The sequence below is a fragment of the Zalophus californianus genome, chromosome 6, assembly GCF_009762305.2.
Source record: "Zalophus californianus isolate mZalCal1 chromosome 6, mZalCal1.pri.v2, whole genome shotgun sequence".
In the NCBI taxonomy this organism is placed as follows: domain Eukaryota; kingdom Metazoa; phylum Chordata; class Mammalia; order Carnivora; family Otariidae; genus Zalophus; species Zalophus californianus.
Window position 1 is genome coordinate 121,212,945 of NC_045600.1, and position 26,126 is coordinate 121,239,070.

Sequence of the window (26,126 nt, forward strand, 5' to 3'; positions counted from 1 at the left end):
GACATGAAACCAGCTTATGACCAGGACTTTTAAATAACTTCATAATTCAGTCTCTAAGGGGGGTTTCTAAGACCAGCTTTCAACAATTTAAAATAGTCTCACAAACTATATTAAGGGAAAAAAGCCAGTTGTAAAACAGTGTAAGCTCTACACACCATTTTGTTTAAATTAGAAAGAGAGAGGAAAAAAAGAGAATGTGGCTTGTAAATACCAGAATAAATACAAACAAGGTAAACAAAATAAAACAAACATCTCTGAAAGAATAGCAATTAGTGGAGTGGGGAAATAGGACCTAAGCAAATGGGAACAGCCAAGGGTAGACTCTCGGGCCACCTTTTCATATTTTTGATACATGAATCATGTTAATATACTACTATTCAATACTAATTAAAAATTTTTTAAAATCTTAATTGATATTGTATGAGGATTTACAGATGAGGAAGCTACGGATCCAGGAAGTTAAGTCACTCTCTAAGTGACTTATTGACAGTCATGATGAAATATTCAGCTTCAGCTGGCTTCCCCAGATGAACTCCAATGCAGCTGCTGCACACTGCCTCACTCTGTCCATGCCTTGGTCCCCACTAAGCAGAAAATTACTGCTACCCTCATTCTCATTGCACCTTATTTAAATCGCTATCATGTAGTACATGGTATTGTGGTTCCCTGATTAAATAATATCTGTCTTTTTATTAAGTATTCCCTTAGAAAGAACCTAGTAGTAAAAAGATGGTGGAAGAGTAGGGGACCTATTTCAGTTGGTCCCCTGAATCGAGCTGGATATCTACCACACCTTTCTGAACACCCACGAAATCAGCATGAGAGGTAAGAAGATAGATCCAGATCTCTACAAACGGAATATCACCAGTGGTTGGTTTTGAGGTATGAATCAGGGAGCCATGATTCCACGGGCAGATACTGGAAAATAAATGGAAGGGGGAGGGAGCTGCCATAAGCACTGGCACCGGGAATGTGAAATAACACAGGAGCACAAAAGCCTTCAGCACTGGGGACCAGGCACAAACTCACAGACTGATAGCAATGGGGAAAGGACTTTAGAGCAGCCCCCAGGACTGAAACCTGGAGCTGCAAGGGGCACATGTGCGAACTGGGGGCAACTGGCGGTTTTAGAAGCACAAAGGGCAGAGACATGCATGGACCTGGAAGCACGGACTGGGAATGCTGCTGTGGGGAGCACAACCCAGGACTCTGTGGTTTTAGCAGCACAGACAGAAATGGAGATAGTGTGGTCTGGAGAGCTCACTGAAGAACAGACTGTGATCTCTCTGTTCTGAGGCAGAGGGTTGGAAATGGTCACTTCTGCTCTGACTCTTGGAAGAGACAAGGAAATCCACCAGGGAAAGCCACCAGAGAACAAAAGTGGCAAAAAAAAAAAACAGTTTTCACTGAGCCCATCCCTCCCCCACATTGGGCAGGGCAACTCTGCCCAAACAGGGTTGCCTGAGTAACAGCCCAGCAGGCCCTGCCCCCAGAAGACAGGCTGGAAGAACAAGAGGCTGGCAACCCTAAGGTCCCTATAAAACAGGTGCATCTTGCTTGGGTTGTGGTCAATAATTTGGACTCTGCACATTCCCTCAAGCAACCATCAACAGAATGACTAAAAAGAGGAACCCCTAAAACAGGAAAGACTCAGTGACTGTAACTTCTGCCACACATTTACAAACGGATATAGTTATAAGCAAGATGTCGGAAATAGACTTCAGAGTAACAGTTATGAAGACAATAGCTAGAATGGAGAAATTGATTAATGGAATTTCTAAGGGCAGAAATGAGATCTCATCTGGAAGAATTTTAAAAATGCTGTCAATGAGATCCCATCTAACCTAGATACTCTAACAGCTAGGGTAAACGAGACAGAAGAATGAATTAGTGATCTAGAAGACCAGTTGATAGAAAAGAAGGGAAAAGGAGAGAGCAGGGAAAAATAACTCAAAATCCATGAAAATAGAATCAGAGAAATAAGTGACACCATGAAACGTTCCAATGTCAGAATTATTGGGATCCCAGAGGGGGTGGAGAGAGAGAGAGAGGACTAGAAGATATATTTCAGCAAATCGTAGCTGAGAACTTCCCTAATCTGGGAAATGAAACAAACATTCATGTCCTAGAGGCAGAGAGGACCCCTCCCAATATCAAGGAGAACAGGCCAATGCCTCGGCATGTAATAAAAATCTTGCAAATCATAGAACCAAGGAAACCATCTTCAGGGCAGTTAGGGGAAAGAAATTCCTTATGTATAGAGGGGGAACATTGGAATAACGTCAGACCTACCCACAGAGACCTGGTAATCCAGAAAGGGCTGGCAAGACATATTCAGGGTACTAAGTGAGAAGAACACGCAGCCAAGAATACTTTATCCGGCAAGGCTGTCATTCAGAATGGATGGAGAGATAAAGAAATTCTAGGACTGGCAGAAATTGAAAGAATATATGGCCACTAAGCCGATCCTGAAAGAAATATTAAGGGGGGTTCTATAAAAGGAGAAAACCCCAGGAGTGATATCGAACAGAAATTTACAGAGACAATCTATAGAAACAATGTCTTCACAGGCAACATGATGACAATAAAATCATATCTTTCAATAACCACTCTCAACATGAAGAGCCTAAATGCTCCCATAAAATGGCACAAGGTTGCAGATTGGATAAAAAGACAGGACCCATCCATGTGCTGTCTACAAGAGACTCATTTTGAACCTAAAGATACATCCAGACTGAAAGTGAAGTGATGGAGATCCATCTTTCATGCCAATTGACCTCAAAAGAAAGCTGGGGTAGCAATTCTCATAATCAGACAAATTAGATTTTAAGATAAAGACTGTAATTAGAGACACAGAAGGACACTATATCATTCTTAAAGGGTCTATCCAACAAGAAGATCTAACAATGGTAAATATCTATGCCCCCAACATGGGAGCAGCTAACTATATAAGCCAACGGTTAACCAAAATAAAGAATCATATGGATAACAATACGTTAATTGTAAGAGACCTCAATACTCCACTCTCAGAAATAGATCACCTAAGCAGAAAATCAACAAAGAAACAAGAGCTTTGAATGACACACTGGACCAGATGGACCTCATAGATATATACAGAACATTCCACCCTGACACAACAGAGTACACATTCTTCTTGAGCACACCTGGAACTTTCTCCAGAATAGACCACATACTGGGTCACAAATCAGGTCTCAACCGATACCAAAAGATTGATATCATTCCCTGCATATTCTTAGAACATAATGCTTTAAAACTGGAACTCAATCACAAAAAAATTTTGGAAGAAATTCAAACACATGGAAGCTAAAGACCACTCTGTTTAAGAATGTTTGGATCAACCAGAAAATCAGTGAAGAACTTAAACAATTTATGGAAACCAATGAGAACAAAAACACATTGGTCCAAAACCTATGGGATACTGCAAGGGCAGTCCTAAGGGGGAAATACATAGCCATCCAAACCTCACTCAAAAAAATAGAAAAATCCTGAACTCACCAACTAACCTTACACCCTAAAGAACTGGAGGAAAAACAACAAATGATGCCTCAGCCATGCATTAGAAGAGAAATAATTAAGATTAGTGCAGAGGTCAATGAATTAGAAACCAGAAATACAGTAGGACAGATAAACAAAACTACAAGCTTGTTCCTTAAAAGAATTAATAAGATCGATAAACCCCTGGCCAGACTTATCCAAAAGAAAAGAGAAAGGACCAAATTAATAAAATTATGAATGAAAGGAGAGAGATCATGACTAACACCAAGGAAATAGAAACAATTATTAGAAATTATTATCAACAACTATATGCCAATAAATTAAGCAACGAGGAAGAAATGGATGTCTTCCTGGAAACCTATAAACTACAAGACTGAAACAGGAAGAAACTGACAACCTGAATAGGCCAATAACCAGTAACGAGATTGAAGCAGTGATCAAAAACCTCCCAAAAAACAAGATTCCAGGGCCTGATGGATTCCCTGGGGAATTCTACCAAACATTCAAAGAAGAAATAATACTTAATCTCCTGAAGCTGTTTCAAAGAATAGAAACAGAAGGAAAGCTTCCAGACTCATTCTATGAGGCCAGCATTACCTTAATCCCCAAACCAGGCAAAAACCCCATCAAAAAGGAGAATTTCAGACCGTTATCCCTGATGAATATAGATGCCAAAATTCTCAACAAAATTCTAGCTAATATGATCCAATAGTACATTAAAAGGATCATCCACCACGACCAACTGGGATTTATCCCTGGGATGCAAGGTTGGTTCAACATTCGCAAATCAAACAACATGATAGAACACACTAATACAAGGAGAGAGAAGAACCATATGGTCCTCTCAATTGATGCAGAAAAAGCATTTGACAAAATACAGCATCCTTTCCTGATTAAAACTCTTCAGAGTATAGGGATAGAGGGAACATTCCTCAATTTCATAAAATCCATCAGTGAAAAGCCCATAGCAAATATCATTCTCAATGGGGAAAAGATGAGAGCCTTTCCCTTAAGTTCAGGGAACACGACAAGGCTGCCCACTCTCACCACTACTGTTCAACATAGTACTAGAAGTCCTAGCAACAACAGACAACAAAAAGAAATAAAAGGTATTCAAACTGGCAAAGAAGAAGTCAAACTCTCTCTCTTCACAGATGACATGATACTTTATGTGGAAAAGCCCAAGGACTCCACCCCCAAATTACTAGAACTCATACAGCAATTCAGTAATATGACAGGATACAAAATCAATGCACAGAAATCAGTTGCTTTCTTATACACTAAAAATGTAACTGTAGAAAGAGAAATTAGAGAATGGATTCCATTTACAATAGCACTAAAAACCATAAGATATCTTGGAATAAACCTAAACAAGGAGGTAAAGGATCTATACTCTAGAAACTACAGAACACTCATGAAAGAAATTGAAGAAGACACAAAAAGATGGAAAAATATTCCATGCTCATGGATTGGAAGAATAAACATCGTTAAAATGTCTATGCTCCCCAGAGCAATCTACACCTTCAATGCCATCCCGATCAAAATTCCAATGGCATTTTTCAAAGTGCTGGAACAAACAATCCTAAAATTTGTGTGGAATCAGAGAAGACCCCGAATCACCAAGGAAATGTTGAAAAAGAAAACCAAAGCTGGGGGCATTACCTTGCCTGATTTCAAGCTATATTACAAAGCTGTGATCACCAAGACAGGATGGTACTGGCACAAAAACAGACACATAGACCAATGGGACAGAATAGAGAGCCCAGGTACGGGCCCTCAACTCTATGGTCAAATAATCTTTGACAAAGCAGGAAAAAAAATGCAATGGAAAAAAGACAGTCTCTTCAATAAACAGTGCTGGGAGAATTGGACAGCTACATACAGAAGAATGAAACTTGACCATTCTCTTATACCACATACACAAAGATTAACTCTAAATGGATGAAAGACCTCAGTGTGAAACAGGAATCCATCAAAAATCTAGAGGAGAACATAGGCAGTAACCTCTTTGACATTGGCCACAGCAACTTCTTTCAAGACACGTCTCCAAAGGCAAGGGAAAGAAAAGCAAAAACGAACTTTTGGGACTTAATCAAGATAAAAAGCTTCTGCACATCAAAGGAAACAGTCAACAAAAAAAGAGGCAACCCATGGAATGGGAGAAGATTTTTGCAAATGACACTACAGACAGAGGGCTGATATCCAAGATCTATAAAGAACTTCTCAAACTCAACACCCAAAAAACAAATAATCAAGTCAAAAAATGGACAGAAGACATGAACAGACACTTCTCTAAAGAAGACATACAAATGGCTAACAGACACATGAAAAAAATGTTCATCATCATTAGCCATCAGGGAAATTCAAATCAAAACCACATTGAGATACCACCTTACACCAGTTAGAATAGCAAAAATTGACAAGGCAAGAAACAACAAATGTCAGAGAGTATGTGGAGAAAGGGGAACCCTCTTACACTGTTGGTGGGAATGCAAGTTGGTACAGCCACTTTGGAAAACAGTGTGGAGGTGCCTCAAAAAATTAAAATAGAGCTACCCTATGACCCAGTGATTGCCTTACTGGGTATTTACCCCAAAGACACAGAGGTAGTGAAAAGAAGGGCCATATGCACCCCAATGTTCTTGGCAGCAATGTCCACAATAGCCAAACTGTGGAAAGAGCCGAGATGCCCTTCAACAGATGAATGGATAAAGAAGAGGTGGTCCATATATACAATGGAATATTACTCAGCCATCAGAAAGGATGAATAACCAAATTTTGCATCAACCTGAATGGGCCTGGAGGAGATTACGCTAAGTGAAATAAGTCAAGCAGAGAAAGTCAATTATCATATGGTTTCACTTATTTGTGGAACATAAGGAATAGCACGGAGGACATTAGGAGAAGGAAGGGAAAAATGAAGGGGGGGAAATCGGAGGGGGAGACAAACCATGAGAGACTATGGACTCTGAGAAACAAACAGGGTTTTAGAGGGGAAGGGGGTAGGGGGATGGGTTATCCCGGTGATGGGTATTAAGGAGCGCACATACTGCATGGAGCACTGGGTGTTATACACAGACAATGAATCATGGAACACTACATCAAAAACTAATAATGTACTGTATGGTGACTAACATGACATAATAATAATAATAAAGAACCTAGTATTTATTATTGAATTTAATTTCCATCAAGTGTGATAAAGTACTTCATATTTCTTCCATTACAAAATTGAAGCTAAGAGTGACTGATATGGACTGAAAGTTTGTGTCCACCCAAATTCCTATGTTGAAACCTTAACCTTCAATATGATAATATTTGGAGCTGGAGCCTTTGGGAAGTAATGAGGTCATGGGGGTGGAATCCCCATGGTGGGATTAGAGTCCTTATAAGCAGAGGAAGAGACCAGGGCCCTTTCTCTTTCCACTATATGAGAATACATATAGCAAGAGAAACCTCACCAGGAAAATAATCACCTAACACCTTGATCTCAGTCTTCCTGGCCTCCAGAACTGTGGGAAATAAATGTCTGTTGTTTATGCCACCTAACCTGTGGCATTTTGTTATAGTTGCCCAATCTAACAAGACACAATTGATTCAGCATAAGGTCGCACGGCTCTTGAGCCTCAGAATTGAATTTGAGCTTAAATGACAGATTCCAAATCCCACTTTTCCCTCTACATGGTGCTCTTTCCTTATGAGACTGGAAATATGTTAATCTTTGTTTTACCAACACTCTTTAATGCCTGGCAAAAGATACTGGCTGCATTTGTTGTCTGCATGTTTCCTGAGGGCAAACTTATGCTGGGCTCAAGCATATCGATGGAAGATTGTCTTGGAAGCATTTTACAACCCTTCCATGATTTTTCTAGCAAGATGACTAAGATGGTCTCAACATTAGCTGGCAAAGTTAGATCCTATCCTAAAATCAGATCAGGAATCCCAAAATAGAGAGATGGATCCATAATCTTGACTAAATTCACCAACTCCAAGAACATTTTTGAAACAAAACCATTCTTTCTCCTCCAGCACTCCAGAAGAGATAGAGCCAAAGACACATTTAACAGTGCTACATCTTATCACAGTCAGTTCCAGAATGGCTGCTCTTAGGACTGCTGCCGTGTACAGTAAAACAACGTGCTTTACCCACACGCCTTAACTGTGCACTTCCAGTGATTGTGTTTCAAATGACAAGCCTGCCTGAAGGGACCATAATGAAGTATCTTTCTTTTCTTTCCATTAAAGGAACTCAAGTGCACCAAGTATCTGGGAACTTTCCTACCTTCTGTTTTACTCTTAGACTGACACTTTACACAACATCTTGTACATTTTGTACATCCCATTTACAAATACATACACCAATCCCATCCCCCAAGATGGAAACCACACACCTTCAAGAGGCATCAAAGCATTAGACTCCAAACAAAATACCAATTTTCATTCTGATCCCTGTCTATATCATACTCAGAAAATTGCAGCACACTCCTAATGGCTGGCCAAAGTCCTTGAGCACAGCTCATTTCACAGCACTTAGCTCCTAATTGAAATTTCACAGTACAATACTTAAGACACAACTCCAAATTGCATTGCCATTTAAGCAAATGTGTTTTCCTAGCCATTTAACTGTTTGTGATTTCTTCTCGGCTATATGCTTCTTATGATTTGCTGTTGGTCGCTATTACAATTAAGACCTTCAGTCTTTATTTGAGGATGTTCTAGAATGTCCTATTTCTCTGTAAATTAAATTTAACCCAGTAGTGTATTAATAGTCTCATCCAATTGTGTGCCTTTGGAAAGAAAGAGAACATTTCCATTCTCAGAGGAGGTACTAGTTCTTGGCTCTCCCTATCAAAGACTTTTCCAAACTGTCAGTCCTTATTGGTTTCTTCGCTTGTTCTCTCAGGCTTGATTTTAATATGAAATTGTGTAGAAATTCAATTTCACAGATAAGAAATACAAGCAGCATTTAAATATTACTTGAAAACATAGAAGTCTGTTAATAGAACAGAATACAGTGACAATTCTTTTCTTTCTCCTTCTAGACAGATTTTTTTTTAAATTTTATTATAGACATTTCAAACAAGCAAAAGCACAGAACAATAGAATATATATATCCCATATATCCATGTTCCAGTTTCAACAATTATCAGTATTTTGTTAATCTTATTTCATCAACCACACCCACCCTCATTTTTGTTTGTTTGATTTTGTGCTACATTGCTTGCTAGAGAATTTTGAAAATATGTCATATCACACTGATGTGGGAAGGCAGATGCTTAACAAATGAGCCACCCAGGTGCCCCATGACTGAGTTTTTATTAAACAATAATGACCTTTTCTAACACTAGCTAGCCCCCTCAGGACCCTGAAAATCTTGTTTCCAAAATACCTGGGAGGCTCACATTATCCCTAACCTCCTCCCAACTTGAACATATATAATGGGCCACTCCTCCTGACCCCGGTGCAGTCTTTCTGCCTACGGGTCCTGTCCGCATGCTCTAATAAAACCACTTTTTGTACCAAAGACATCTCAGGAATTCTTTCTTGGCCGTGGGTTTAGAACCCTAATGTCTTTCCTACATCAACACCATAAATACTTAACTCAATATATGTCTCTAGTTGATAATATTTTCTTTTACTATTACCACCATGACATAATTACACTTAACAGAATTAACAGTAAATCCTTAATCTCATCTAATACCCAGTCCATATTTAAATTTTCCCGATTTTCTCAAAGATTTATTTTGAATCAAGACCCAAATAAGTCTATATATATATTTGCTTCTGATTTTTACTTTTCTTTTATCATATGAGTCCTCCATCCCCTTTCCTCCATGCCCTGGATCTGTGGGTGAAACCTGGTCTCTGGATTACCCCTCTGACCCAATTCTGGATTGGAGAAATGGTTTCTTTATAGGATCACATAATTATTCATCTATGTCTAATGTCTTCATTCCCTGCAAACTGGTGGTAGGTCTGATGGCTTTCTCCTTTCACATAGCTTGTTAATAGAAATAGAGATCCAGACTCACTGAACTGCAAGACTTACAGTCCTCTCACTTTATCTGCCATCTACTACCTGAATCCTCTCTACGATGTGACTTCCCAGGTGCTCACTTGGAATGACACATTGTCTAAATCACTTCTTGCATGGGTAGGGAGACTTTGTCCTCTGAAACATAGTTAAGAAAGAGAATTGGGAAAGAAAGAGAGACTTAAAAGAGCCCTGTCCAAATCTCAGGGCCAATATAACTCAACTTCTGAAACATCATATTGAAGAGTGTTAGTCAGGAGGTAGAGCCAGGAAATGAGGAAATGGATTGTAAACCAGGCTTTTGGACAAATGAAGTCTTTTTAACACAGAAGTCAAGAACCTAAACAGAATCTCTCAAGGGTATAAGTGGGAAGGCCAGTAGATTCTATAGTTTGCCCATGGAGGTACTGAGGTGGTTTGGAAGCACTGACAAGAGGAAACCAAGCATCCACTCCCCTTGCATTAAGTTTCTCTTCTAAAATAAGGAAATTGATGTTGAACATTCTGCATTCACTTCTGGGAAGCTTTGTGGGTATGACTGCATGGGGGAGCTCACAAATAAAGCAGCTTTGGGGGGCTTTGATCCACCAGCAGTGGACTGTTCTTGAAAACCTGTATTTTAAACAGCCCACTTTTTTTGTTTTGTTTTCAAATTCTACTGTCATTTATTTTTTAAATCCCTGCTAATGCAGAGTCATTTCTGCCCCCTTTGTTTCTTTTGGTTCACTCATGCTTATCTCTGTCCCAGCCTAGTCAGCCTATAACATGATCTAAGGATGCAGAAATTTTTTTCCATCATATCATTCACAAATTTGAGGCACTTAATTCATGTAGGTGTTTCTTTTTTAAAATTTTTTATTGTTATGTTAATCACCATACATCATTAGCTTTTGATGTAGTGTTCCATGATTCAATGTTTGTGCATAATACCCAGTGCTCCACGCAGAATGTGCCCTCTTTAATAGCCATCACCAGGCTAACCCATTCCCCCAACCCCCTCCACTCTAGAAAACTCAATTTGTTTTTCAGAGTCCATCGTCTCTCATGGTTTGTCTCCCCCTCCGAATTACTCCCCTTCATTCTTCCCCTCCTGCTATCTTCTTCTTCTTTTTTTTAACATATGTTGCATTATTTGTTTCAGAGGTACTGATCTGTGATTCAACAGTCTTGCACAATTCACAGTGCTTACCATAGCACATACCCTACCCAATGTCTGTCACCCAGTCACCCCATCCCTCCCACCCCCAACTACTCCAGGAACCCTCAGATTGTTTCCTGAGGTTAAAAATTCCTCATATCAGCGAGGTCATATGATACATGTCTTTCTCTGATTGACTTATTTCACTCAGCATAACACCCTCCAGTTCCATCCATGTCGCTGCAAATAGAAAGATCTCAGTCCTTTTGATGGCTGCATAATATTCCATTGTGTATATATACCACTTCTTATTTATCAATTCATCTGTTGATGGACATCTTGGCTCTTTCCACAGTTTGGCTATTGTGGACATTGCTGCTATAAACATTGGGGTGCACGTACCCCTTCGGGTCCCTACATTTGTATCTTTGGGGTAAATACCAAGTAGGGCAATTGCTGGATCGTATGGTAGCTCTATTTTCAACAGTTTGAGGGACCTCCATACTGTTTTCTAGAGTAGTTGCAACAGTTTGCATTCCCACCAACAGTGTAGGAGGGTTCCCCTTTCTCCACATCTCCGCCAACGTCTGTCGTTTCCTGACATGTTAATTCTAGCCATTCTGACTGGTGTGAGATGGTATCTCATTGAACTTTTGATTTGGATTTCCCTGATGCCGAGCGATGTTGAGCACTTTTTCATGTGTCTGTTGGCCATTTGGATGTCTTCTTTGGAAAAATGTCTGTTCATGTCATCTGCCCATTTCTTGATTGGATTATTTGTACTTTGGGTGTTGAGTTTGATAAGTTCTTTATAGATTTTGGATACTAGCCCTTTATCTGATATGTCATTTGCAAATATTTTCTCCCATTCTGTCGGTTGTCTTGGTTTTGTGGACTGTTACTTTTGCTGTGCAAAAGCTTTTTATCTTGATGACATCCCAATAGTTCATTTTTGCCCTTGCTTCCCTTGCCTTTGGCGATGTTTCTAGGAAGAAGTTGCTGCGGCTGAGGTCGAAGAGGTTGCTCCTTGTGTTCTCCTTTAGGATTTTGATGGACTCCTGTCTCACGTTTAGGTCTTTCAACCAATTGGAGTCTATTTTAGTGTGTGGTGTAAGGAAATGGTCCAGTTTCATTCTTCTGCATGTGCCTGTCCAATTTTCCCAACACCATTTGTTGAAGAGGCTGTCTTTATTCCATTGGACATTCCTTCCTGCTTTGTCAAAAATTAGTTGACCATAGTGTTGAGGGTCCATTTCTGGGCTCTCATAGATCCATTGATCTATGTGTCTGTTTTTGTGCCAGTACCATACTGTCTTGATGATGATAGTTTTGTAATAGAGCTGGAAGTCCGGAATTGTGATGCCGCCAGCTTTACTTTTCTCTTTCAACATTCCTCTGGCTATTCAGGGTCTCTTCTGGTTCCATACAGATTTTAGGATTATTTGTTCCATTTCTTTGAAAAAAGTGGATGGTATTTGGATGGGGATTGTATTGAATGTGTAGATTGCTCTAGGTAGCATTGACATCGTCACAATATTTGTTCTTACAATCCATGAGCATGGAACGTTTTTCCATTTCTTTGTGTCTTCTTCAATTTCTTTCCTGAGTATTTTATAGTTTTCTGAGTACAGATCCTTTGCCTCTTTGGTTAAATTTGTTCCTAGGTATCTTATGGTTTTGAGTGCAATTGTAAATGAGACCGACTCCTTGATTTGTCTCTCTTCTGTCTTCTTGTTGATGTATAGGTATGTCACTGATTTCTGTGCATTGATTTTATGTCCTGCTACTTTACTGAATTCCTGTATGAGTTCTAGCAGTTTTGGGGTGGAGTCTTCTGGGGTTTCCACATACAGTATCATATCATCTGCAAAGAGTGAGAGTTTGACTTCTTCTTTGCCGATTTGGATGCCTTTGATTTATTTTTGTTGTCTGATTGCTGTGGCTAGGACTTCTAATACTATGTTGAATAGCAGTGGTGATGGTGGACATCACTGCCGCATTCCTGACCTTAGGGGAAAAGCTCTCAGCTTTCCCCATTGAGAATGATATTCGCTGTAGGTTTTTCATAGATGGCTTTTATCATATTGAGGTATGTACCCTCTATCCCTATACTCTGAAGAGTTTTGATCAAAAAAGGATGCTGTACTTTGTAAAATGCTTTTTCTGCATTTATTGAGAGGATCACATGACTCTTGTTCTTTCTTTTGTTAATGTATTGTATCACGTTGATTGATTTGTGGATGTTGAACCAAAATTGCAGCCCAGGGATAAATCCCACTTGGTCCTGGTGAATAATCCTTCTAATGTACTCTTGGATCCTATTGGCTAGTATTTTGGTGAGAATTTTTGCATTCATGTTCATCAAAGATATTGGTGTGTAATTCTCCTTTTTGATGCAGTCTTTGTCTGGTTTTGGGATCAAGGTAATGGTGGTCTCATAAAATGAGTTTGGAAGTTTTCCTTCCATTTCTATTTTTTGGAACAGTTTCAGGAGAATAGGAATTAATTCTTCTTGAAATGTTTGATAGAATTCCCCTGGGAAGTCATTTGGCCCTGGGCTTTTGTTTCTTGGGAGATTTTTGATGACTGCTTCAATTTCCTTAGTGGTTGTAGGTCTGTTCAGGTTTTCTATTTCTTCCGGGTTCAGTTTTGGTAGTTGATACATCTCTAGGAGTGCACCCATTCTTTCCAGGTTATCTAATTTGCTGGCATAGAGTTGCTCATAATATGTTCTTATAATTGTTTGTATTTCTTTCGTGTTGGTTGTGATCTCTCCTCTTTCATTCAAGATTTTATTGATTTGGGTCATTTCTCTTTTCTTTTTGATAAGTCTGGCTAGGGGTTTATCAATCTTGTAAATTCTTTCAAAGAACCAGCTCCTAGTTTTTTTGATCTGTTCTACTGTTCTTTTGGTTTCCAGTTGATTGATTTCTGCTCTGATCTTTATTACTTCTCCTCTCCTGCTGGGTTTAGGCTTTTTTGCTGTTCTTTCTCTAGCTCCTTTAGGTGTAGGGTTAGGTTGTGTATTTGAGACCTTTCTTGTTTCTTGAGAAAGGCTTGTATTGCTATATACTTTCCTCTCAGGACTGCCTTTGCTGTATCCCAAAGATTTTGAACCGTTGTGTTTTCATTTTCATTGGTTTCCGTGAATTTTTTTAATTCTTCTTTAGTTTCCTGGTTGACCCATTCATTCTTCAGTAGGATGCTCTTTAGCCTCCATGTATTTGAGTTCTTTCCGACTTTCCTCTTGTGATTGAGTTCTACTTTCAAAGCACTGTGGTCTGAAAATATGCAGGGAATAATCCCAATCTTTTGGTATTGGTTGAGACCTGATTTGTGACCTAGGATATGATCAATTCTGGAGAATGTTCCATGGGCACTAGAGAAGAATGTGTATTCCGTTGCTTTGGGATGGAATGTTCAGAATATGTCTGTGAAGTCCATTTGGTCCAGTGTTTCATTTAAAGTCTTTATTTCCTTGTTGATCTTTTGCTTAGAGGATCTGTCCATTTCAGTCAGGGGGATGTTAAAATCCCCCACTATTTTTGTATTGTTGTCAATTTGATTCTTCGCTTTTGTTATTAATTGCCTTATATAATTGTCTGCGCCCATGTTACGGACATAGATATTTACAATTGTTAGATCTTCTTGTTGGATAGACCCTTTAAGTAGGATATGGTGTCCTTCCTCATCTCTTATTACAGTCTTTGTTTTAAAATCTAGTTTGTCTGATATAAGGATTGCCACCCCAGCTTTCTTTTGGTGTCCATTAGCATAGTAAATGGTTTTCCACCCCCTCACTTTCAATCTGGGGGAGGCTTTGGGTCTAAAATGAGTCTCTTGCAGACAGCATATTGATGGGTCTTGTTTATTAATCCAATCTGATAGCCTGTGTCTCTTGATTGGGGCATTTAGCCCATTTACATTCAGGGTAACTATTGAAAGGTATGAATTTAGTGCCACTGTATTGCCTGTAAGGTGACTGTGACTGTATATTATCTCTATTCCTTTCTGATCTATGCTGGTTTTAGGCTCTCTCTTTGCTTAGAGGACCCCTTTCAATATTTCTGGGAGGGCTGGTTTCGTGTTTGCAAATTCCTTCAGTTTTTGTTTGTCCTGGAAGCTTTTTACCTCTCCTTCTATTTTCAATGACAGCCTTGCTGGATATGTATTCTTGGCTGCATATTTTTCTCGTTTAGTGCTCTAAAGATATCATGCCAGTCCTTTCTGGCCTGCCAGGTCTCTGTGGATAGGTCTGTTGCCAATCTAATGTTTCTACCAGTATAAGTTACATATCTCTTCTCCCGAGCTGCTTTCAGGATTTTCTCTTTGTCTCTGAGATTCGTAAGTTTTACTATTAGATGTCGGGGTGTTGACCTATTTTTATTGATTTTGAGAGGGGTTCTCTGTGCCTCCTGGATTTTGATGCCTGTTTCCTTCCCCATATTAGGGAAGTTCTCTGCTCTAATTTGCTCCAATATACCTTCTGCTCCTCTCTCTCTTTCTTCTTCTTCTGGGATCTCAATTATTCTAATGTTGTTTCATCTTATCGTATCACTTCTCTCTCGAATTCTGTCCTCATGATCCTGTAGTTGTTTATCTCTCTTTTTCTCAGCCTCTTTATTTTCCATCGTTTGGTCTTCTATATTGCTGATTCTTTCTTCTGCCTCATTTATCCTAGCAGTTAGTGCCCCCGTTTTTTATTGCACCTCATTAATAGTCTTTTTGATTTCGACTTGGTTAGATTTTAGTTCTTTTCTTTCTCCAGAAAGGGTTTCTCTAATAACTTCCACGCCTTTTTCAAGCCCAGCTAGTATCTTTAAAGTCATGATTCTGAACTCTAGGTCCAACATCATACTATTGTCAGTACTGAGTAGGTCCCTGGCAGAGGGTACTACCTCCTGTTCTTTTTGCTGAGGTGATTTTTTTCGTCTTGTCATTTTGTCCAGAGGAGAACAGATAAATGAGAGAACAAAATGCTAACAGGTTAACAACATCCCCAGCAAATATACTCTATACAAAGCAGAAAAGACCTGAAAACAGGGGAAAAGAAAGGGAAAGAAAAAAGAAAGAGAAAAAAAAGAAAAAGAAAAAGATAAAAATAAACAAAAACAGAACAAAACAAAAAAAGAAAACAGAATATGATCAAATATGATCAGGCTAGTGTATAGATCAGGGCCACACACTAGATTTTGGGTGTATTTTGGTCTGTTAGAAGAAAGTGCCTCCTAAAATTTTAAAGGAAGACTTACATATGTACAAAATAAGGGTTGATACAATGAAGGGATGGAAGATGAGTGTAAAGATGAAATTTATAAAAGGTTATATAAATGGAATTGATAAGAAGTTGTTTGAAAGAAGAAAGAAGAAGATTTAAAAAAAAAAAAAAGAAAAGAAAAAAAATGGGAGAGACTGTAATCAGCCAGGGGACTAGAACAACCCATACACTAGTGATTTAGGGTATATTTTGATCTCTTAGAAAAAACTGTATATCAAAATTTTAAAAAGAGAAGAACTTATATATATATGCCAAAAATAAGGGTAACTATTATGAAGGGATAAAATATGACTCTAAAAATGAGAAATGAAAAATGTTTTTTTAAGAAAGGGATTGATAACATGTTGTTTGAAAAAGGAAAAAAGAAAAATTCAAAGAAAAAACAAAAAACAGTTAAAAAAATTAACTGAAAAACTAATGAATCATGGTACAAAAGCCATTAATTCTATGTGCAGTATTCCCCTAGCGCTGGAGTTCTCCCGTTCTCCTTGATCGGTAAACTTGGTCTTGGCTTGCTGGCTGTTCGTGCTGATCTTCTGGGGGAGGGGCCTGTTGCCGTGGTTCCCAAATGTCTTTGCCGGAGGCAGAATTGCCCCGCCCTTGTTGGTCTGGGCTAAGCAAGCTGCTTGGGTTTGCTGTCAGTAGCTTTTGTTCCCTGCAAGCTCTCCGCAGAGCTTTGGAGCACCAGGGTGAAAATGGTGGCCTCCCACTCTCTGCCTGGAGGTGCTGAGAACTCGGGGCCCCGCTCCTCAGTGCGCCCCCAGAGAAAAGCAGTCAATCACTCCCATTTCCCTGGTCTCCCGCCGCACTCCGCGCTCACCCAGTCTGTGACCGAGCGTTTGTATCTCTGGCACCCGACCCCGTGTGGAGTCTCCGAACCCAGTAAATCACTGTGGTGTGCTCCCGTGCTGCTCCTCCTCTGGGAGGGAGGGGAGTCCCCCCGGCTCTGCTGCTTGTTGGGTCCCTGCTGGAGGTGCAGTGGCCCGAGTGGGCCGGGGATCACAGTTTATGGCCACCCCGAGCTGAGAGCCCGCGCCTTGGCTCCGTCTCTGCAGCTGGCTTCCCTGCTCCAATACTTGGGAGCTCTGCTGCACTCAGGCACCCATGGTCTTTCTGTGACCCCAAGGGTCCTGAGTCCACACTGTACCGCGAGTTTTCCACCTCCCGCTTAGCCACTGGAGTGACGTCCCTCAGCGGAACCGACTTCTAAAAGTTCCAATTTTGTGCTCCACAGCTCTATCACTTGCCAGAAGCGGCCGACGGAGGCCCCCTCCCCCGCCATCTATCCTCCCGAATATCACCTCAGATTCACTTCTCTGCATGTCCTACCTTCCAGAAAGTGGTCGCTTTTCTGTTCAGAGAGTTGTTGCTACTCTCTTTTTCGATCTCTTGTTGAGTTCGTAGGTGTTCAGAATGGTTTGATCCCTATTCAGCTGAATTCCTGAGACCAGACGAAATCCAGGTCTCCTACTCCTCTGCCATCTTGCTCCCCATGTAGGTGTTTCTAAATAATTCTAAAAATGTAGAGCAAGACAAGGCCAACAACCAAGCTCCAAAGCCCTCCAATGGGACCTCCCAAAGCAGATCCTGATCCAGTAACCTGAGGAATCATCACTGACTAGTGGTTAACATATGTCCTTTAGCCCAGCTTCCAAATGCCATTGCCCTCAACTTCATCAACAGGACACCTGGAAATATTTTACAAAAGGCTTGGTTGTGAAGTCCATACCCTCTGGTAGTTACTTGTCCAGGAAACTTTCTTGTTTAAAAAAAAAAAAGTAAAAATAAACTCAGATCACTGTGCAGTGCCAAATAATTTTTTCCTTAGGTGCCTTTCTATTTTCTCCTCTTTGTTGAATCAGAATTCAAGTGTGGATATCTTCTCCTCTTGGGCAGATCCTTGCCATGAGATTGTGTCCTTCTTTTCTCTGAACCCTTTGAAATATGTCCTCCTAGGATCTCAGGCACATGAATGACTCTCTCACACATATCCTTGCTGAGCACTGACCCTTCACAAAAATCGTTTAAAAATGGATTGTATATCTAAACATAATGGAAGGGGTGCCTGGGTGGCTCAGTTAGCTAAGCATCAGCCTTAGGCTTAGGTCATGATTCCAGGGTCCTGCTCAGCAAGGAGACTGCTTCTCCCTCTCCTTCCTGCTCCTGCTCTCTCTCTCTCACTATCTCTGTCTCTCTCTCCAATAAATAAATAAAATCTTTAAAAAAATAAACATAATGGAAAAGTCTCAAACTTCTGAAAGATAATATGGGAGAAAATTTAGATGACCTTAGCTTTGGGGATAACTTTTTAGGTATAACACCAAAGGTATAATCCATGAAAAAAGAAAGAATTCAAAAGTTAGACTTAATTAAAATTAAAAACTTCTGCTCTATGAAAGACATTGACAAGAGAATGGAAAGACTAGCCCTAGACTGTGAGAAAATATTTGCAAAACACATATCTGATAAAGGCCTGTTATTCCAAATGTGCTAAGAAGATTTAAAACTCAATAATAAGAAAATGAACAACCTGATTAAAAAATGGGCAAAAGATCTGAACAGACACTGAAGAAGATATACATATGGCAAATAAGCATGTGAAAAAATGCTCAACATCATATGTCAGTATGGAATTTCAAATTAAAACAAGATACAACTACACCCCCATTAAAATGGATAAAATCCAAAACACTGACAACACCAAATGCTGGCAAAGATGTGGAGCACAGGAACTCTCATTCATCACTGGTGAGAATGCAGAATGGTATAACTACTTTGGAAGACAGTTTGGCAGCTTTTTATAAAACCAAGCATACTCTTCCCATATGATCCAACAACCATACTCCTTGGTATTCACCCAAATGAGTTGGAACCTTATGTTCACACAAAAACCAGCACATGAATGTTTAGAACAACTTTATTCATATTTGCCAAAACTTTGAAGCAATATGTCCTTTTGTAGGTGAAGAGGTAAATAAACTGGTACATCTAAACAGTAAAATATTATTCAGGGCTAAAAAGAAATTAGCTATGAAACCAGTAAAAGACATGATAGAAGCTTAAGTGCATATTACTAAGTGAAATAGGCCAATCTGAAAAAGCTACAAAGCTTATGATTTCAACCATTTGACCTTCTGAAAAAGAAGACATATCTGGAGACAATAAAAAGATCATTGCTTTCCAGGGGTTTTGGGGGAGGGAAGAATGACTAGGTGGAGCTTTAAGCTAAGTGGGTTTCTAAGGCAGTGAAATTATTCTATATACTATAATGGTGGCTACATGTCATTATATGTTTGTTGAAACCCATAGAATGTATACCACCAACCCTAATGTGTGTGTGTGTGTGTGTATGTGTGTATGTGTGTGTGTATACCCATATTTATATACACCTTTTAATTTTTGGAGCAGTTTTAGCTATAGAGAAATCGAACAAATTATACAGAATGCTCTCATATGCTCTCTGTCTTGAACAAAGTTTCCCCTTGTCTTAACATCTTGCATTAGTGTGGTATATTTGTTACAATTAATGAACCAAAAATGTATTATTATTAACTAAAGTCTATAGTTTACACGAAGATTCACTCTTTGTGCTGTAAAGTTTTATAGGTTTTGACAAATGCATGTCAAGTAGCCAACATTACAACATCATGAAGAATAGTTTCCCTGCACCAAAAATCATTTCTATTTTACCTATTCACCCCCACACCTCCCCCAATGTGGCAATCACTAATCTTTATTTCTACCTATTTCTTGAACGTCATGTAGTTGGAATCATCTAGTCAGCTTCCTTCATTTAGCAATATGCATTTAAGATTCCTCCATGTCTTTTTGTGGCTTGATAACTTGTTTCTTCTTAGAGCTAAATAATATTTCATTGTATGGATATACTGCAGTTTGTTCATCCATTCATCTATTAAAAGATATTTCTATACAATGGGACATTATTCAGAAAAGAGAAATAAAGAAATCCTGCCATTCATGGCAACATGGATGAAGCTTGAAGGCATTATGCTAAGTGAAATAAGTCATACAGAGAAAGACAAATGTTGCATAATGTCACTTATATGTGGAATCTAAAAAAGCCAAACTCATAAAAACAGTATAGAGTGGTGGGTACCAGGAACTCGTGTGTGTGTGTGTGTGTGTGTGTGTGTGTGTGTGTGTGTGTGTCTGGGAAAAGGGGTGTGGGAATGGGAAGGTGTTAGTCAAAAAGTACAAACTTCCAGTTACAAAATGAATTAGTTCTGAAGATCCAATGTACAGTCTAATAGTGACTATAGTTAATAATACTATATAATAATATAATAATACTGTATTATATGCTTGAAATTTGTTGAGAGTAGATCTTAAATGTTCTCACTACAAAAATGGTAACTGTGACATGGTGAAGTGTTAGCTAATTGTATGGTGGCAATCATTTTGCAATATATAAATGTATCAAATCAACACATTCTACACCCTGAACTTACAAAATGTCATATGTCAATTATATCTCAGTAAAGCTGGAAAAATAAATAAAACAAAAAGTAACTTAAAAAATAAATATTTCAGTTGCTTCCAGTTTGGGGCAATTGTGAGTAAAGCTGCTACAAACATTTGTATGCACTTTTTTTATGTGGACATAAATTTTCAACTTAATTGAGTAGCTACTTAGGAGCATGACTACTGTATCATATAAGATTGTTTTGATTTGAGAGAAACTGTCCTCCTTAGTGGTTGTACCATTTTCCATTCCCACTAGCAATGACAGTTCCTGTTTTTCTGCATCCTTGCCAACATTAGATATTATCAATGTTTTAGATTTTACCATTCTAACGGTTTTGTAGTGGTATCCACTAATTTTAACTTATCTTTTAATGTTTTAATTAGCAATTCCCTAATGAGATACAACATTGAACATTTTTTCATATGCTTACTTGCCATCTGTATATTATATCACTTTGCCAGGGCTGCTGTAACAAAATACCACAGTCTGGTTGACTTTAACAACAGAAATTTATTTTCTCACAGTTCTAGAGACTACAGGTTTGAAGGTGTTGGCAGGTTTGATTTCTCCTGAGGCCATTTTCCTTGGCTTACAGGCCACCTTGTCTCTCTATCTTCATGGTCTTTTCTCTGTGCATGTGCATATTATGTCCAAATCTCCTTTTCTTATTAGGAAACCAGTCAACATTTTTAGGGCCCACCCTAAAAATTTAACTTAATTACCTCTTTAAAAACCTTATCTCCAAATCAGGTTACATTCTGAGGTACTGGTGTTTAGAGCTTCAACATACAAATTTTAGGGAATATAATTCAACTCATTCATAATTCAGCTTCTGTGGTGAGGTATCTGTTCAGGTCTTTTGCCTGTTTTTAATATGATATTCTAAATGTTGAGTTTTAAGTGCTCTTGTGTGTTTCAGATATAAGATCTTTACCAGATATGTATTTTGGAAATATTTTCTCCAAGTCTGTGGCTTGTCTTATTATTTAACAGAGCCTTTCACAGAGCAGAAGATTTTAATTTTAATATAATTTGATTTTTCTATTTTTTCATTCACAGATTGTGCTTTTTGTGTTGTATCTAAAAACACATGTCCAAAGCCAAGGTCCTTCTCTTCTCCTTTGTCAAAAATTAGTTGACTAAATTCACGTGGGTCAATGTCCATGGAATCAGTATTGATCACCTCTCCTTTTCTGATATGAGTAATTTGTGTCTTTTCTAATTTTTTTTTAGTTATTGTGCTAGAGATTTAGCAATGTCATTAATCTTTTTAAAGAACCAGCTTTTACTTTTGTTGGCTTTTGTTAATTTTTCCTTACTTTCTGTTTTCCTGTTTTTATTATTTCTATTCTTCTACTTGATTTAGGTTTATATTGCTCAGATTTCTTAGTTCTTTAAGGTGGAAATTCTCTCCAGGCTTCTTCTTTGACTCATGTCTTATTTAGGTATATGTTGTTTAATCTCCAGATATTTTGGAATTTTCCAGCTATTCACTTTCGTCATTCACTTTTAGTTTAATTTTATTGTGAGTTCAAAGCACACTTTGTATGATTTTTATTCTTTGAAATTTGATAAGGTGTGTTTTATGACCCAGAATGTGGTCTATCTTGGTGAATAGTCTATGTGAATCTAAAGAGAACATGTATTCTTCTGTCTTTTGATAAAATATTATATAAATATCAATTAAACCTGGTTAAATGATGATGCTATTCATTTCAATATATGCTTGCTGATTTTCTACCTACTGCTTCGGTCAATTACTAATAGAGGGACGTTGATGTCTCCAACTATAACAATGGATTTTTCTATTTTTCTTGCAGTTCTATTAGTTTTTGTTTCAAGTACTTTGATGCTCTGTTTTATGTGGATACATGTTAAGGATTGTTATGTCTTTCTGGAGAATTGATCCCTTTACCATTATGCAATGTCTCTCTTCATCTTTGCCATTCTGTCTTGTTCTAAAGTCTGCTTTGTCTGAACTTAATAAAGCTACCCAGCTTTCTTTTGCTTGACATTATCATCATGTCTTTCTCCATCTTTTTATTTTTAACCTATCTATGCATTATATTTAAAGTTGATTTCTTGTAGACAAGTTAGGTTGGGCCTTTTTCTTTTTTATTCACTCTTACAATATCTGTGTTTTAATTAGTACATTAGTTCACATACATTTATTTTTTGTTTTGTTTTTAAGTAGGCTCCATGCCCAAGTGGAGCCCAGTGCGGGGCTTGATCTCATGACCCTGAAATCAAGACCTGAGCTACAATCAGGAGTCCAAAATTTAACCAGCTGAGCCACCCATGCACCCCCTAGTTCATATGCATTTAAAGTAACTATTTATATGTTCAGACTGATATCCATCCTGTTTATAACTGTTTTGCATTCATTGAATTTTTTAAGCTTTCTTTTTTATTCACTAAATTTTTGAAACTGTTTCTTTTTCTGACTTCTCTGGTTTTAATTGAGCATTTTATATGATTTTGTTTTATCTCCTCTCTTAAAATATATATCTTTTTAAAAAATTAGTGGTTGCCTTTGAATTTGCAGATATATACTTACAACATATCTAAGTTCACTTTCAAGCAATACTATTCTGTTTCCAATGTAGTGCAGATATCTTATAAGAGAGTGTTTCTAATTCTTTCTTCCCACTTCTTTAACATCACTGACATTCATTTCACTTATCCATAACCTATAATCATCCAATATATTGCTATTATTATTTTGAACAAACAGATATCTATTAGGTCAATTGAGTAATAAGAATAAAATATTCTATTTTACCTCCATTTATTCTTTGATGCTCTTCTTTCTTTAAGTAGATCCAAGTTTATAACCTATATCATTTCCTGTTCCTTCTCTTTGAAAGGCTTCTTTTAACATTCATTGAAAAGCAGGTCTACTGGCAAGAAATTCCCTCAGTTTTTGTCTGGGAAAGTTTTATTTCTCCTTTTGTTGAAGGATAATTTTGCTGTATATAAAATTCTAATTGGTGGGGGTTCTTTCAATACTAAATATTTCATATTTCACTCCACTCTTTTCTTGCTTACATAGTTTCTAATGAGAATTTTGATATACTTCTTATCCTTATTCATCTGCAGATAATGTGTTTTATTTTCCCCCTTCTGGCCTGGCTTCTTTCAAGATTTTCCTTTGCTCTTTGTTTTCTGCAGTTTGAATATGATATACCTAGTTGTAGAGTAATATATTTATCTTGCTTGGAGTTCTCTGAAGTTTCTGGATCTGTGGTTTGGTGTCTGTTAATTTTGGAAAATTATTAAGCATTGTTACTTCAAATATTTCTCTTTCTTTCCTTCTTTCTTTCTTCTTTCTTCCTTCCTTCCTTCCTTCCTTCCTTCCATCCTTCCTTCCTTCCTTCTTTCCTTCCTTTCTTCCTTCCTTTCTTCCTTCCTTCCTTCCTTTCTTCTTTCTTTCTTCCTCTTCCTTCTGGTATTCCCAGCACATGTACATTTTTTATAATCGTCCCACAGTTCTTGAATATTCTTTCATATTTTTCTAACTTTTTGTCTTTTTATTTCAATTTGGGAAGTTTCTATCAACACATCTTCAAGATCACTAATATTTTTCCTCAGCTTTGTGCAATCTATTGATGAGCACATCAAAATCATTATTCATTTCTTCACAGTATCTTTCTTAGAGTTTCCATTTCTCTGCTTCTTTCACCCATCTGTTCTTACACATTATCTATTTTTCCAATTCATGCCCTTAATATATTAATCATATGTATTTTAAATTCACTATCTGATAATCCTCAAATTGCTGTCATATATGGTTTTCATGGATGCTTTGTGTCTTCGGATTGTGTTTACTCTTGACTGTTAGCATACCTTATAGTTGTTTTGTTGTTGTTGTTGAAAGCTGGATTGATGTATCTGGTAATAGGATCTGAGGTAATCAGGTTTCACTGTAAAGTTTTATGTTAATCTGGTTAGGAATTGGGTTGCTTAAAGTTTGTTGTAGCTGGAGATGCCAGAAATTTTAGTTTCCCTTAGTTTCCTTGTGTGTGTTTGTTTGTTTCCCATCTTTTCTTTGGTTTCCCCAAGAATGCTTTCTTAGTTTTATCTTGCAGACCCCTCAGTTGTAATTCACTGTTTTTCTCCTGGAGCCCTGCTGATGTGGTGGTAAGGTGTTGGTTAGGGGAGGCATTCTGCAATACATTATTGAATTTCATGATTTTAGTGGTCCTGAGTCTCTGGGCTCTGACCTCCAGAAACATTTCTTAGCCATCTTTTTTTCCTTCCCTAAGGTGAGACAGGAAGGCCATAAGCTTCTTACCTTATTCTCCTTCCCCCAGATCAGATAAGGCTCTGGCAGAGTAGTTTCCCTTGAGAGAAGTCCATTGCTATGGAGAATGCTCTGGCCTTATTTCAAATGGCTACTTTTCCCTTGTCTTTGCCTGAAGTATGAGGGCATTTTTCTTTGATTTGCACTGTGAGAATCTGCTGAAGCTCCTGGAGGCAAAATTGATGAAACTGGGGTTCCCCAGAGACGACTTCCCCTAGGAGTTTTTAATTCTCAACCTGGTCTACACTCATCCTTCAGCAATTTGTTTATTTCTACAAGTTATTAGCTCTAGTGGCTTCTGCTTCAGGTTAGCTGAGCTCAGCTGCAATCCTCTATTATCTGTCCATCTTTCCAGTTTAGGGGATGGTAGTTTGCCCTGTGATCTCAACCCACTAATGGGTCTAATAAAAGTCATTGATTTCAGTTTCTTTAGCTTTTTTTTCTTTCTGTGAGGATGAGAGTGATGACTTCCAAGCTCTTTATGTGCTAGGAGTGACACCAGATGTCCATTAATAATTTAAACATAACTAATCTATAAAAATAAGCCTGGATGGCAGGAAAACATATAATCAAATAAATGTCTTGGTAGATGTGGAGTCTTAGGCCCCTACCACCACCTACCCAGGGCACACAGAGATTTTGTCACTTGTTCCATCTCTGATGTTTTAGGGCAATTTCCAGAATTTATAATGTGGCTTGTGGATAATCTGCAAAGCAGGTCACACTTGACTTCTCCCTGAGTTTCCAGAGCACATACAAACACCCCAAGAGCTGACTCTGCCAGGCTTAGCTCTTGTTTTGTTTTGTTTTAACTTAGTTTTCTTATTATTTATGTATGGTAAGTCCAGCAGACCAGAAGACAACTGCCATTAAAAAGATAGTTATTAAACTCAAGATCCCAAGAAACACACCTTGCTATGGAGGGCCACACAAAGAAATAGCAGATTTGGTCAGGAGACAAAGGGAGCAGGGGGAAAACATAGACAAGGCCTAATTGGCTAGTTTGAATAATTTCAGTGAGCTTTGGGGCATAGAGACTGTCCCTAGTTGTCTGGTACCTAGTCCTGGGGTAATTAGGGCAGTGGGATAGTGGCCTGGAGTGTGAGAAACTAAGAAGGAGGTGGTGAGTGTGTGGACTCCCAATCAGTTGGTTTGCTTTTGAAAAGTGAACCCTTAGGAAGAATCCTCCCAAAGATAAGAGTGAGGGGTGATGAGGAAGGCAGAAGGCCAAGGCAAGCAGACTCAATCATGTCATCAGAGTATCCAGAGCAAAGCACATTTGGCATCTTCAGGGAGGGCAGATGTTAAAGCATCAAGTTTAGAGAAGCTATAAACATGGTTAATATAGTTAAAACATTTCTCCACACA